General features: G+C 45.2%; 1 long non-coding RNA gene across 1 annotated transcript; it reads right to left on the bottom strand.

Moving 5' to 3' along the window:
- Positions 1 to 1,828: 1,828 nt before the first annotated feature.
- LOC116268937 lies at positions 1,829 to 12,944 on the bottom strand. Its single transcript, XR_004176208.1, has 2 exons — positions 11,816 to 12,944; positions 1,829 to 1,971 (listed from the first exon to the last, which is right to left on the bottom strand). It is a non-coding gene; the product is annotated as an uncharacterized LOC116268937 (long non-coding RNA).
- Between the last annotated feature and the right edge of the window lie 1,195 nt (positions 12,945 to 14,139).

The following is a 14,139-nucleotide window of genomic DNA, read 5'->3' as shown; positions in this document are numbered from 1 at the left end:
ACAGATGAAGTAGACATCTGCCCCTTTGGTCTGGCAATAGGGGCAGTAGAACCTTAGTCTTCAGGATCTAGAACTACTTCCCTTTCAGCTCAACAAAGCCTAATGTTCCTTTACCAGGAAACCAAGATCAAGTTTAGGAGGTAAAACATTGGGCTGGTCTTGTGTCTAGTCTAAGATGTGAATGACTGATAGCTATTTCTATTTCTGGAACAATAGAAAATGCAGGTGTCTGGAAGTCAGAGAGACCCAGGGTAGTGCCACTTATCACCTCGAACATGTGCACAGAAAGGACCTGACCTATGCTTGGTGCAGGATGGGTGATGAGTAAGTCAGTCCATCTCTCCAGGCCACTTCTTCTCTCTGTAGTCCTCAATCTGCCCCCTCCTCTCTCCTTATGCTCCTTCTTTACAAACACTCCTCTTGCTCACTCAATTGCCTAAAAACGAATGGCCTTTCTGTCCCTCCTAATCAACATCTTTGGAAAGGAGTTATTTCATTGATTACCATCCTGGTGGATATATTTGTTTGAGCCATTAAATTGCCCTTTTTGTAGGTCAAACCCAGTCAAATACAGGCAACTTCATATTACAACAGTAGAAACACGTGCCCAAAGACTTCTCACTTGGCCTTTCTAGAAACAAGAGGTAGATTCATGTGGAGAGGCCACCTTAGCCAATTGTTGGATGGGGGTGGTGAGAGAGAAGAGCTTGCCATCTTACATGAATCATCACAGCAAAATTTACAGACAACAAAACCAAAAGCCACTCCCTAACCACCCCCACCTGACACACACACACATAGTCCCCAAGACAGAAGCTGGCAATTGAGCCATTTCTTTCTGGGTTTTTTTGTTTTGTTTTGTTTTGTTTTTGAGACAGGGTCTGTCTCTGTCACCAAGGCTGGAATGCGATGATGTGATCTCGGCTCACTGCAACATCTACCTCCCAGGCTCAAGCCATCCTCCCACCTCAGCCTCCCTAGTAGCTGGCACTACAGGTGCTCACCACCACACCCAGCTAATTTTTGTATTTTTTGTAGAGACAGGGTTTTTCGATGTTGCCTAGGCTGGTCTTGAACTGCCAGGCTCAAACCATCCACCCACCCACCTCAGCCTCCCACAGTGCTAGAATTACAGGTGTGAGCCACTGCACCCGGCCTGATTGAGCCATTTCTGAAGGAAGAAAAAAATATTCTTCTCAAACCTAGCAACAAATTGGCTTAAACAATCTGCATCATCGTCTCCCGTCTCCACCGCTAATCATATTGGTAAGTGGTTGGGTTTTTTTTTCCCTGTGGCCACTGCCTTGGAGGAGGGGAGATGGAGCCAGGGTGGGAGACACGAAAAAGGAAAATGTTTCGCGATAGATGACTGATTCAAGAATGCCTTTGCTATTCTTGGTTAACTTCCTTGCAGACACAGAGAATTGGCTTGGTCAGACAGCTCCCCCTGCGTGGCACAAACAAGAAACATTAATTAAAAATAATTGCCACCCCCTCCCCAGAATTAAGAATGTAATGTTCAGATTCATTTTAAGAAAGGTAATTTGATGCCAATAAATTACAATTATAAAAAACTTCATTACAGTCAAGAGCAATCTATCCACCATTGTCCTAATTACACATTGTAGGAATAATGAATGCTAATGATTTAATGTACAATAATTACCAGGATTGAAAAATAAAATATAATAATCGTCATCATTATTGTTATCAATAACACAGATTTTTGGCATGGTTAATCTCCACTTGAGGCTGAGATGAAATTTCAGGGTTCTGTGGGATTTTTTTTGTCCCCACTTAAAAGCACTCCCTTTTCTTCTCCTCCTCCTTCCAGTTCCATCTTTATTAAGACAAGAAATCCATACACAGAATAGAAACGTCTTGCTTCTCCTTCAGGGTCAGAGTTGAAGGGTTAAATCCACGTCTCCTATCCCCTGGCCAGCAGATCACCTTTGGTTTCTTCCCGAACATCTTTTTGTGTAGGAAAGAAAGAGAAAGCAATTACTCTGATGTAAAGAACAGGATTGTGTCTTTGCTAATGTCACTTTTTAGTTCCTGTATGAAACCATCCATGGCTTCCTATTGCAAAGAGAAAATATCCAAGCCTGATCTCCACAGTGCAGGGCTGTGTCAAGGAGTCAGGGACCAGGAGCCACACTGCCTGGATTTGAGTCCTGGTTTTGCCACCTACTAGCTGCAGGGAGTGTGACTGAATCTGCTCCCATGTCTATGCCTTGGTTTGCTCTCTGTAAAACGGAGTTTGAAATAGTGCCTGACTCAGGGTTTTGTAAGTTGAGAAGTGTAAACACATGTGAAGTGCTCAGAACAGTGCTGACACGTGGTCACTGCCCCAAAACTAGAACCGAGAACTTTCATGAGTTTGGCTGCCTCTATCTTCCCCACTCTCCTCCATCATACACACCCTGCAATCGAGCCTCAACGGTCAACTCATCATCCTCTGAAGATGGTCTGCACATTCTCAGCTCCAGACCTTTGCTCACACGGTGCCCTCCACAGGGAGTGCCATTCATCTCCCAGCCGAGCTTGATCACTCATTCTCTGGGAAGCCACTCCGTTGCTCCCAAGCAACACCAATATTTCCTTCTAGGGCATTGCCACAGCACTTTTTGTACCTCTGCCGATCTTGCCACTTGTCCTTTCCATTTTGTGTTAGGATTCTTTGTTTCTATGTTTTACAATAGCATATACCCAAACATGTTGCAAACACTTTGGGTTTTTTGTTTGTTTGTTTTGTTTGTTTGTTTTTGTTTGTTTGTTTGTTTGTTTGTTTTGAGAGAGAGTCTCGCTGTCAGCCAGGCTGGAAAGCAGTGTCGCGATCTCAGCTCACTGCAACCTCCACCTCCTGGGTTCAAGTGATTCTCCTGCCTCAGCCTCCCTACTAGGGAAGCTACTAGCTGGGATTACAGGTGCATACCACCACGCTGGGCTAATTTTTAGTAGAGACAGGGTTTCACCACGTTGGACAAGCTGGTCTCAACTTCTGACTTCGAGTGATCTGCCCACTTGGCCCTCCCAAAGTACCAGGATTATAGGCATGAGCCACCACACCCACCTAACACTTTGAAAGCAAGAATCATATTTTTCCCATCCTTGTATTCCTCTCATCTCCACCTTATACTCCCTAATCAATACTCTGTGTCTAGAATGATGCTCCTATGTACATTTGTAGAATTTCAGGAATGCGAAGGAAACTCTCCTTTACAACGCTTATTGGTTTGATTCTGATTCTCCAAGTAACACATCCTTATTATAGAACAGTTGAAAAATAAAGACAAGTATAAGGAGAAAAAAGAACATAAACTACATTTCCATAGCCCAAAGATGACTGTGCTAAATATGCTCGTATATTTCTGTGTTATCCTTTACAGAGCATTTTAGACAACTGTCCTGCCGTTTATACACTTTGGTCATAGCAAATAATCTTCACCAGCATTTATCATGTTTGTCATGTGCCAAGTGCTAAGAATTTTACTAGTGTTATTGTATTTAATCCCGACTGCAACCTGTACAATAGGTGTTAATGGCATCTCCATTGTAAGGATGAGAAAATCAAGGCTTACAGAGGCTAAGCATTTTCACAACATCACACAGCAAATGTGTGGCAGAGCCAGGATTCAACACAGGTATCTGCCCTCCTATCTCACGTTTTGTCTTTCAGCAGGTATTGCATCATGCATATTTTTCCCAGGTCATTAAATTATTTTAATAATTTGCCTGGCAATCCATCCTATGCACATATCGTCATTATTTCATCCCACCTCTACAACTGGATATTTTGCTTGTATATAATTGTTCACCACAAGAAACAATTCTTTGAAGGCCATCGTTGTTCATAAATCCTTATCCACATTCTGAATATTTCCTTGGGATATCTTCTGAGAAGTAAAATTCTGCAGCCAGAGGACATGAGCATTTTTATTAATCTGCTTTATTGAGGTATAATTTGCATAGAATAAAATGAACCAATTCTAAGTGTGCAAGTCAATGAGTTTTGGCAAATTATACACCACCACTACAATCATGAAATAGAAGATTTCCATCACTTGAAAACATGCTTCTTTGGTGTCATTCCCTCTCCCACCCCACACCCAACCCCACTCCAGCCCCCTGCAACCAAGTTCTACTTTCCATCACTATAGTTTTGCCTTTTTTAGAATTTTATATCAGTGGGATCATATACTATGTAACCTTTCATTCCTGACTAATTTCACTCAGCACTGTGGTTTTGAAATTTATCTATGGTGTGGTGTACATCGGTAGTAACTTTATTTTTACTCTTGAGTAGCATTCCCTTGTATGTGGAAGTAACACTGCTTGATATCCACTCACTAATTGGTGGACATTTGAATTCTTCCCAGTTTGGAGGTACATTGAGTAAAACCACTGTAAAAAAATTCAGCATAGACCAGGCACAGTGGCTCAGGCCTGTAATCCCAGCACTTTGGCAGGCGGAGGCGGGTGGATCACCTGAGGTCAGGAGTTCGAGACCACCCTGGTCAACATGGTAAAACTCCATCTCTACTAAAAACACAAAAATAGCCAGGCGTGATGGTGGGCACTTGTAATCCCAGCTACTTGGGAGGCTGAGGCAGGAGAATCACTTAAACCCAAGAGGCAGAGGTTGCAATGAGCCGAGAACGTGCCATTGCACTCCAGCCTTGGTGACAAGAGTGAAACTCCATCTCAAAAAATAATAATAATAATTCAGCATAAGTCTTTGTGTAAATATCATTTTCATTTCTCTTGGATAACTACCTCAGTGTGGGACTGCTGGATCCGATAAATGTACATTTAACCTTATAAGAAAAACAGTTTTACTTTTGGTTGCTCAGTTTTGTTGTAGTCCTTTAAATAGTGTTGAGTTTTTTTCTAGCAAACAGTTAAGTTACTTAGAACCAATTGTAGCTTTCAAATCTTGTTTTTATGCTTTCTTAGGGCAGTGTCAAAGCAGCAGCCTTTCATCTAGGGGTAACCTATCCCCACTCCTACAGCTGTACTCTTCTGAGGATCCTACCCCATGGCTGGTCTCTTATGAGCGTTGTCCATGATCACATGATCTATTCCCAGCCCTATGTGAGATCTAGGAATTGTTCTACCTACTCCTTTTGGTGGTTCTCTTCTTGGCTTCAGGAAGTTACCTCTGGCACATGCACAGAACCCAGAACCAAGGACATAAAAGCACCCCTCTCCTGATTTCTAGAGTTATCTCCCCAGGAAGACCTCTAGTCTCCAGTTCCCCCTGCCCCATAAATTCTGCCCACTTCGACTCCTTGAACTCCCAGCTCTATCTTGAGTTCACTCAGGAAGTTCTCAAGCTCTTTGGGTTACCCCTCCCTGTGCTATGGGTTGGAAACCCAGAGGGCTCCTCTTTTTCCTTCTCTCAGGGACACAGACCTAGACTGCCTGTTGTTCAGTGCCTAAAACTGTTGCCTTTAAATATTTTGTCTGAAATTTACCAGCACAAAACAAACAGCGTCATTAAAAAGTGGTCAAAGGGTGGGTGTGGTGACTCATGCCTGTAATCCCAGACTTTGGGAGGCCGAGGCAGGCGGATCACCCGAGGTCAGGAGTTTGAGACCAGCCTGGCCAAGATGGTGAAACACTGTCTCTACTAAGAATACAAAAAAAAAATTAGGCAGGCCTGGTGGCACACACCTATAATCCCAACTACTCAGAAGGCTGAGAATTGCTTGAAACTGAGAGGCAGAGGTTGCAGAGAGGCAGAGGTTGCAGTGAGCCAAGATCATGCCATTGCACTCCAACCTGGGCAACAACAGCGAGACTCCATCTCAAAAATAAATAAATAAATAAATAAATAGTCAAAGGACATGCACAGACACTTTTCAAAAGAAAACATACATGGAGCCGATAAGTACATGAAAAAAGCTCAACATCACTAACCACTAGAGAAATGCAAATCAAAACCATAATGAGATACCATCTCACACCAGTCAGAATGGTTATTGTGAAAAAGTCAAAAAAATAACAGAGCTGGCAAGGTTGCCAGAGAAAGGCGAATGCTCACGCACTGTTGCTGACAGTGTAAATTAGTTCAACCATTGTGGAAAGCAGTGTGGCAATTCCTCAAAGAGCTGAAAACAGGACTAACATTCAACCCAGCAATCCGAAGGAATATAAATAATTCTACCATAAAGACGCATGATGCACATGTACATTCATGCACTATTCATTACAGCAAAGACATTGAATCAATCTAAATGCCCATCAGTGATAGACTGGATTAAAGAAGATGTGGTCCACATATACAATGGAATACTACACAGCCATAAAAAGAACAAGATCATGTATTCTGCAGGAACATGGATGGAAGCCATTATCTTTAGCAAACTAACACAGGAACAGAAAACCAAATGCCACATGTTCTCACTTATAAGTGGGAGCTAGATGAAGAGAACACATGGACACAGAAAGAGGAACAACAGACACCATTGCCGACTTGAGGGTGGACAGTGGGAGGAGGGAGAGGATCAGAAAAAAATAACTATTGATTATTAAGCTTAGTACCTGGGTGACAACATCATAATCTGAACATCAAACCCCCATGACACAAGTTTACCTATTTGACAAATCTGTACATGTACCCCTGACCCTAAATTAAAAGTTAAAACTAAATAAGTAATAAGTAAAAACTAAATAAGTAAAAGTAAATAAATAAATATTTGGTCTGGTTTACCAGTTGGCAGGATAACGAATCTGGTCTTCGTTATGCCACCTTTTCTGGAAGCAAGAGCTTAGGAAGCAAGAGCTTAGTAGAAGCATTTTTTAGAATTTTGATCAATATTTGATAAACATATACTGGGGAGGAGAACCTTCTCGTCTATATCCCCCCAAAAAAGTGTCTCCCTCCACTAATATATATATTTGAGACAGGGTCTCACTTTGTCACCCAGGCTGGAGTGTAGTGGCACCATCTGGACTCACTGCAGCCTCGACCACCTGGGTTCAAGCAATCCTCCTGCCTCAGCCCCCCAAGCAGCTGGGACTACAGGCAGGCGCCACCACACCCAGCTAATTTTTGTATTTTTAGTAGAGGCAGGGTTTCGCCATGTTGCCCAGGCTGGTCTCAAACTTCAGGGCTCAAGCCATCCCCCTGACTCAGCCTCCCAAAGTGCTGGGGTTTCAGGCATGAGCCACTGCACCAGGCTATCAACTAGTATTTTAAAAATATCAAGAAACATGAATTTAAAGGAGTTTAAATAAACATGCTCAAAAGAGGAAGAAAGTATAACTCTAAATTAGGTGAGAGAAGGGATTGGAAAGGAGACAACCAGGATTGTGATGTAAAATGAAGTTAGGGTTCAAACAGGTCCTTAACTTGCCTGCTCTGCTGCTCCCATGGAATCTCTCAAAGAGTGGACATTTGTAGCAAAGTTTACCTGGCAGCTCTTTTAAAATGCATATTCTCACCAGGCAGGGTGGCTCACACCTATAATTTCAGCATTTGGGAGGCCAAGGCAGGGAGTATCACTTGAGCACAAGAGTTCAAGACCAACTTGGGCAAATCTGTCTCTACAAAAACTACAAAAATTAGCTAGGTGTGGTGGTACACCTGTAGTTCCAGCTACTCGGGAGGCTGAGGCAGGAGGACCACATTGAAACTGGGAAGTTGAGGCTACAGTGAGCCATGATTACACCACTGCACTCCAGCCTGGGTGGCAGAGCAAGACTTTGTCTCAAAAAAAGAATAAATAAAATAAAAAGCATGTTCTCAGGCCCTACCTCAAACCTACACAGGGCTCAAATTCTAGGAGGGGGACCCCATTTAGAACCTGCCTTTTCTGCATGTTCCTCCAATCGCTTCTGACCTGATAAACTGACGGAATATGACCTAGACGGCTGCTGAAGGGGATACCACATTTGGCCCCAAATAGTGAGTCGGTGGCAGGACTGGGCTTGGAAATGGAGATTCCTGACTTCCCACTCTGATCAGCTTCTGCATTGGCAGTTGCTATTAATCCTCCCTGAACATTAGAATCACCCACAGCTTTGGAAGACTGACACTCAGGACCTCTCCCAGCAATACAGATTGAATTGGTCTGAGGAGGGGCCTAGGAATCTGAACTTTCTCAGTCTTCCCAGGTAACCCCAATGTGAGCCTGGGCTATGACACAGGCTCTAACCCAGGCGTCAGTGGGTCTGGGAGCCCCTGAAGTACATGTTTATAGCTTATGGGATGTCTCAGTCTGGGTGCAACTTGAATTCTTATAAAAGGAGGCACAGTGATCCATTTTCCCAGATCAACGCAGTGAACAAGGGAAACCCTGCATTTGTTAGGGCAATTCAATTCTTTTCTTTTTTTTTTTTCTTTTCTTTTCTTTTTCTTTTTCTGTCATCCCAGGCTGGAGGGCAGTGGTATGATCTTGGCTCACTGCAATCTCTGCCTCTGGGTTCAAGCAATTCTCCTGCCTCAGTCTCCCAAGTAGCTGGGATTACAGGCGTGCACCACCATGCCTGGCTAATTTTTGCATTTTTTTAGTAGAGACGGGGATTCATCATGTTGGCCAGGGTGGTCTCCAACTCCTGACCTCGAGTGATCCTCCCACTTCAGCCTCCCAAACCTGCTAAGATTGCAGGTGTGAGCCACCGCACCTGGCCACATTGTGCTTTTCAAACCTTCCTGGGCATAAAACCCCCCTTGAGAGCTTGCCAAAACACAGATTCCTTGGATGCACCCCTAGAGATTCTAATTTCAGAGGTCTTGGGGTATGGCCTGAGAATCTGCATTTCTAACAAATTCTCATGAGGCTGATCCTGCTGGTCTAGAACCACAGTTTGCGCATCACCAAGCTATAGAGAGAGAAGACACTGAAAGGTCAGACCCAAACTCTACCAGCACCTGAGCGGGCGTGGGGAAGTCACTCTCCCATCTGTCAAATGCCTTGATCTCTGGGATGCCTTTGTGTCTGTGTTGTGGGTTAGCTCCACTCCAATCTGACAATTCCTCCACCCTAAATCCTCACCTGCCCTCCCCAGCAGCACCTTCATGTCTCCCTGCACCCATCTGCAGCCGCCGCCAAGAGTCTCAAAAACCCTGGAACTCTTTGATGATAAAATAATAATAATAATAAATCATAACCATTGCTCACTTCAAGAAGGCAGACACTGTTTTGTTCATCTCCTTATCTGCAAAGCCTAGATAGCACTAGATCCACAGTAGGCACTCAAGGTGTACTCACGAAACGAATGAATCAGAGTGCTTAGTGGGACTAAGCCTTCACAAGGCACAGTTCCTTTAAGCCTTACCCTCCAGACAAATGGGAGCTATGTTTTATTCTCATGTTACAGATGGGGAAACCGAGGCTCTAAGAGGTGTATGCGCTCGCCCAGGGTCACACAGTCAGGGCCTGGCAGAGGCTGGGTTTGGAACCAAGGTCTGTGAGAACCCAGCTCCCCTGCGCCTGGGAATAGACTTGGGTTTGGTTGCGGGGGAGATGAGAAGGTGTCGGGGTAGTGAATTAGCAGAAGCTCCTCCGAGGTGCCGAGGTGCCCAGGGAGATAAAAATAACCTGCGGGCTGCGCTCAGAGGTACTGGAAGCCCCCAGCGCTCGCCGGCGACTGGCGTCCTAATTTATGGCACCCGGAGAATCGAGCTCGGCGTGTGCCTCTCCTAGGCGGGTTGAGCTGCAGGTGAGGACAATGTAATTAAGAAATCAAAAGGTAATTTCCACAGACGCTGCCGCTCGCCGGACCCCGCGGTCGCTTAATTGATGGTGGGGCCGGCCGAGCCCGCGCAGCCGCCGCTAGTGCCACTGCGCCCCGGTGAGCCCAGGAGCGCCGCGCCCAACCGGCGACTCGTGGCTTCTCGGTCCCTCCTCGGGAGGCGGGGAAACTTAGCCGCGGCCCCGTGGGCTTTCGGGAGCTCAGGGGAGGGCAACAGGTCGTGACGCTAGGGACACTCTAGCCTCCGCTTCCTCCCCACCCACCGCCGCCCGCATAATATATGATCATTTATTTGTCTCTCTCCATTGCTCCTGTATTCCATTTCCTGTTTCTCTCTGCATACATGTTTATTTCTTTTTCTCCCCATCCGCCTACTTTTTTTTTTTTTGAAACAGGGTCTTGCTTTGTCGCCCAGGTTGGAGGGCAGTGGTATATAAATGGATAAGTGGGAAAATAAAAGAATGGATAATGGGTAGATGGGTGAATGGGTGGTATTTGGATGGCGGATGGATGGATGGATGGATGGATGGATGGATGGATGGATGGGAGTATAGATTGGTGGGTATGTGGGTGGATAAGTGAGTGAACAGACAGGAGGGCATTGATAGATGAACGTATGGATGCATAGATAGATAGATAGATAGATAGATAGATAGATAGACAGATGAAAGATGGATAATTGGGTGTATGGATACATGGACTGATGGGGAAATGAATGGGTGAATAGTGAGTAGGCAGATGAATGAGAAAGTAGGATGTGTGGGTTGGGGGAGTGGATGGATGGATGAATGGATAGATGAGTAGGTAGATAAGAGGATGAATAAATGGATGAGTGGATGTATAGGAGTGCTAAAAATGTAGATGAATAGAGGAGTGGATGGATGGGTGGCTGGATAAATGGGGGAACTTATAGGAACAGAAGCATGTTCCTAGTGACGACATTAAGGAACAGATGTTTGATGACAAAGTCAAGAGGTAAGCAGGTATAAACAAAAGAAACAGGAATCCACCATCCTCCAAGAGATCTCCCAACCCTGGGATCTCAAGGACTTTCTTTTCACAGAGGGGCAGGGCAGGCAGCTGTATTGTAGAAAAAGGAGCACTGGCCTGAGTCCTGTGCAGACTTGGAGTGAGTCATTACTATTTCCTTCCATTTCTTCAAATGTCAAATGGACATAATAACTTCAGCCTCACTGGGTTGAGAAGAAAAGGTAAAGTAACAGGAATGAAGTCACCTTGCCAACTGGAACACTCTCCACCATGCACTAGTATCAATACATGGAATCTAGCACAGCCTTGTCACCACCCTAATTTTTTTGGTTGACGACCAACCAGACTCAAAGTCCAGCAGCTGAGCCCTTTCTTAAGCCATGAGCAATCTTCCGAAGGCCCCTCCCTCATATCTTCACTTCCCCAAACTCTACCTGTTCTGTAGGGTCCAGTTCTCTCTAACATACCAGCACCTACAAGAAACCTTCTCCAGTTATTCCTCCCCCGATAACAGAGGACACTGAAAGCCACAGCAAAGAATATGGACGTTAATTAGGCCAGTGAAATGGAGCTGCAGAAAGGTTTTTGTTTTTTTGTTTTTTGTTTTTTTAAGACAGAGTCTTGCCCTGTTGCCCAGGCTGGAGTGCAATGGCATGATCTCAGCTCACTGCAACCTCCGCCTCCTGGGTTCAAGTGATTCTCCTGCCTCAGCCTCCGGAGTAGCTGGGACTACAGGCACCCGCCACCATGCCCAGCTAATTTTTGTAATTTTAGTAAAGATGGGGTTTCACCAGGTTGGCCAGGCTGGTCTCGAACTCCTGGCCTCAGGTGATCCACCCTCCTCAGCCTCTCAAAGTGCTGGGATTACAGGCGTGAGCCACAGCCCCTGGCCTGCAGAAAGGTTTTAAATCCCCACCTGCCTCCTGGAACATGTCTGACCAGGACTCTGGCTATCTGTGTCCGTAGGTTCCTTTCCCATCTCCACTTTCAACACCACCTCCCCAAAATAGAAAAATGCCTTTCATCTCTGGGTTTTTGGCCCCCAGTACCAGGTTTTCAGTAAACACTTGCTGAGCACATCTCAGTCTGAAACGGGCAAGTGCAGAGGTTGGTAATACTTAACCACATCAGCAATACAGTTTTGCCCACTGACTCTTCCACTGCATGTCTTCTTCCCACTCTGTGTCAGTTCCTCAGAGGAGGAAACTGAGGCCAACAGAAATTGCCCAACTGCCCCCCAAAATCCTGCTGTCCCTTCCCCCATTCTGAACTAAGCTGTCAGGAATGTGACCACCAGAGCAGAAAGATCCTTTGTTACCACACAGAGAGGTAAGTGAGGGAGGTTCCGTTGGAGGATTAGGGAAGAGCCTGCAGGCAATTCCTTTCTCATTGGGGCTCAGCAGGGGCTGGAGCTGGATTTTCACCTGCTAAGAGCCTGCCTTGAGCTGCCTCCCACCTACTGGGAATGCCCAAAGCCAGAGATCCAGGAGGCTCACCTGAGGTGGTCATTCTTAGGCCAGCACACCTGGGCAAAAGGAGAAGGAAAAGGAGTGGGGGAAGTGGGAAGGAGGAAGAGAGAGAGACTCAGACATATATCTTTAGTAGGGTATAGACACTTGCATGCACATAATCACAAATACATATACATTGGTACACACTCAGATGCCTGTATGTGTGAACGAAGATTTACTTATGTATGTGCTTGTGTGCACCTCTCTCATCCACTCTTATATTTTCAGGCACAGAACCACATACATATACACAATCACATATGCGAAGATGCCTACACCATACACACACACACACTTATCAAATGTGCACATGGATACATATCTGCTCACAGACCACACACATGCACACACAGTTATATACATGCCTAGACACAGGCTTACACACATATAGTCATTCACAGTCACATGTACACATGTGCATGTCTTTATATTCACACATATGTGCACAGCCCTGCTTGCCTCCAACTCCCTCCCCCAATGCTGGCTGCCTTGTGTCCAAAAATTTAAAAAATTCTTCCTTAGTTTTGCAAATCCATTACATGTATGTAGCATCCATGCACATGCTGCGTCTTCACTGAAGATTGAGTGGTGACCCTCCTCAAAGACATAGAGCCATGGGCTTCAGGGATGATGAAGGGGAGGGGTCGGGGGAGCCACAGAAACAAAGGAATTAATACTACCTCCTCCTCAGATCTTTCCAAGTATTTTCCCAGTCACTGCACTACATCTTTTATTTTATTTTTTGAAACAGTCTCACTATTTTAAAAAAAAATTTTTTTTTGAGACGGAGACTTGCTCTGTCGCTCAGGCTGTGGTGTAGTGATGCAATCTCGGCTCACTACAACCTCCACCTCCTGGGTTCAAGTAATTCTCCTGCCTCAGCCTCCTGGGTATCTGGGATTACAGTTGTGTGCCACCACGCTTGGCTAATTTTTGTATTTTTAGTGGAGACAGGTTTCGCCACGTTGGCAAGGTTGGTCTCGAACTCCTGGCCTCAAGTGATCAGCCTCTCAAAGTGTTGGGATTGCAGGCGTAAGTCATCATACCCTGTCAGCATTTTTAAATGGCAAATACAGGAGGTAAGAACCTAGTTTATGGATGAGTAAAACTGAGACAAACTGATCACCATGCCCAGATCATAAAGCTAGTTAGAGGAGGAGCCCAGATCTGAGGTGAGTCTGTCTTTAAAAGCAGGAAGAATACACTGTTTTTGCCCCTCTCTCAGGGAATTTTTTATTGTTATGAAATATATTAAGTCATGAAAAGGCAGAGCATAGTGACTCATGCCTGTAATTCCACCATTTTGGGAGGCCAAAGTGAGAGGATTGCTTAAACCCAGGAGTTTGTGACCATCCTGGGTTACATGGCGAGACCCCATCCCTACAAAAAATAAAATAAAAAAATTAGCCAGTCATGGTGGCACATGCTGGCCAAAACCCACCAAAACCAAGATGGTGATGAGAGTGACCTCTGGTCATCTTCACTGCTACACTCCCACCCGTGCCATGACAGTTTACAAATGCCATGGCAATGTCAAGAAGTTACCCAAAAGGGCCAAAAAAGAGGAGGCATGAATAATCCACCCCTTGTTTAGCAAATCATCAAGACATAATCATAAAAATGGGCAACCAGCAGCCCTTGGGCCTGCTCTGTCTATGGGGTAGTCATTTTTCATTCCTTTACTTTCCTAATAAATTTGCTTTCACTTTACTCTATGGACTCCGCCTGAATTCTTTCTTGTATGAGATCCAAGAACCCTCTCTTGGGGTCTGGACCGGGACTCTTTTCCTGTAACACCATGCCAGAAGCCATTCCGGAATGTTCTGGAAACAGAACAAGCCAGGAGCCAAGTGACAAGCAGGTCGGTGAGAGGCTGGGGCACCCCACTACAGATCCTCAGCGTGAATTCTTGGGCTGATCTGGGGAACCTTCCGTG

The sequence above is a fragment of the Papio anubis genome, chromosome 9 (assembly GCF_008728515.1).
Source record: "Papio anubis isolate 15944 chromosome 9, Panubis1.0, whole genome shotgun sequence".
In the NCBI taxonomy this organism is placed as follows: domain Eukaryota; kingdom Metazoa; phylum Chordata; class Mammalia; order Primates; family Cercopithecidae; genus Papio; species Papio anubis.
This window is presented reverse-complemented; position numbering and strand designations above follow the sequence as displayed.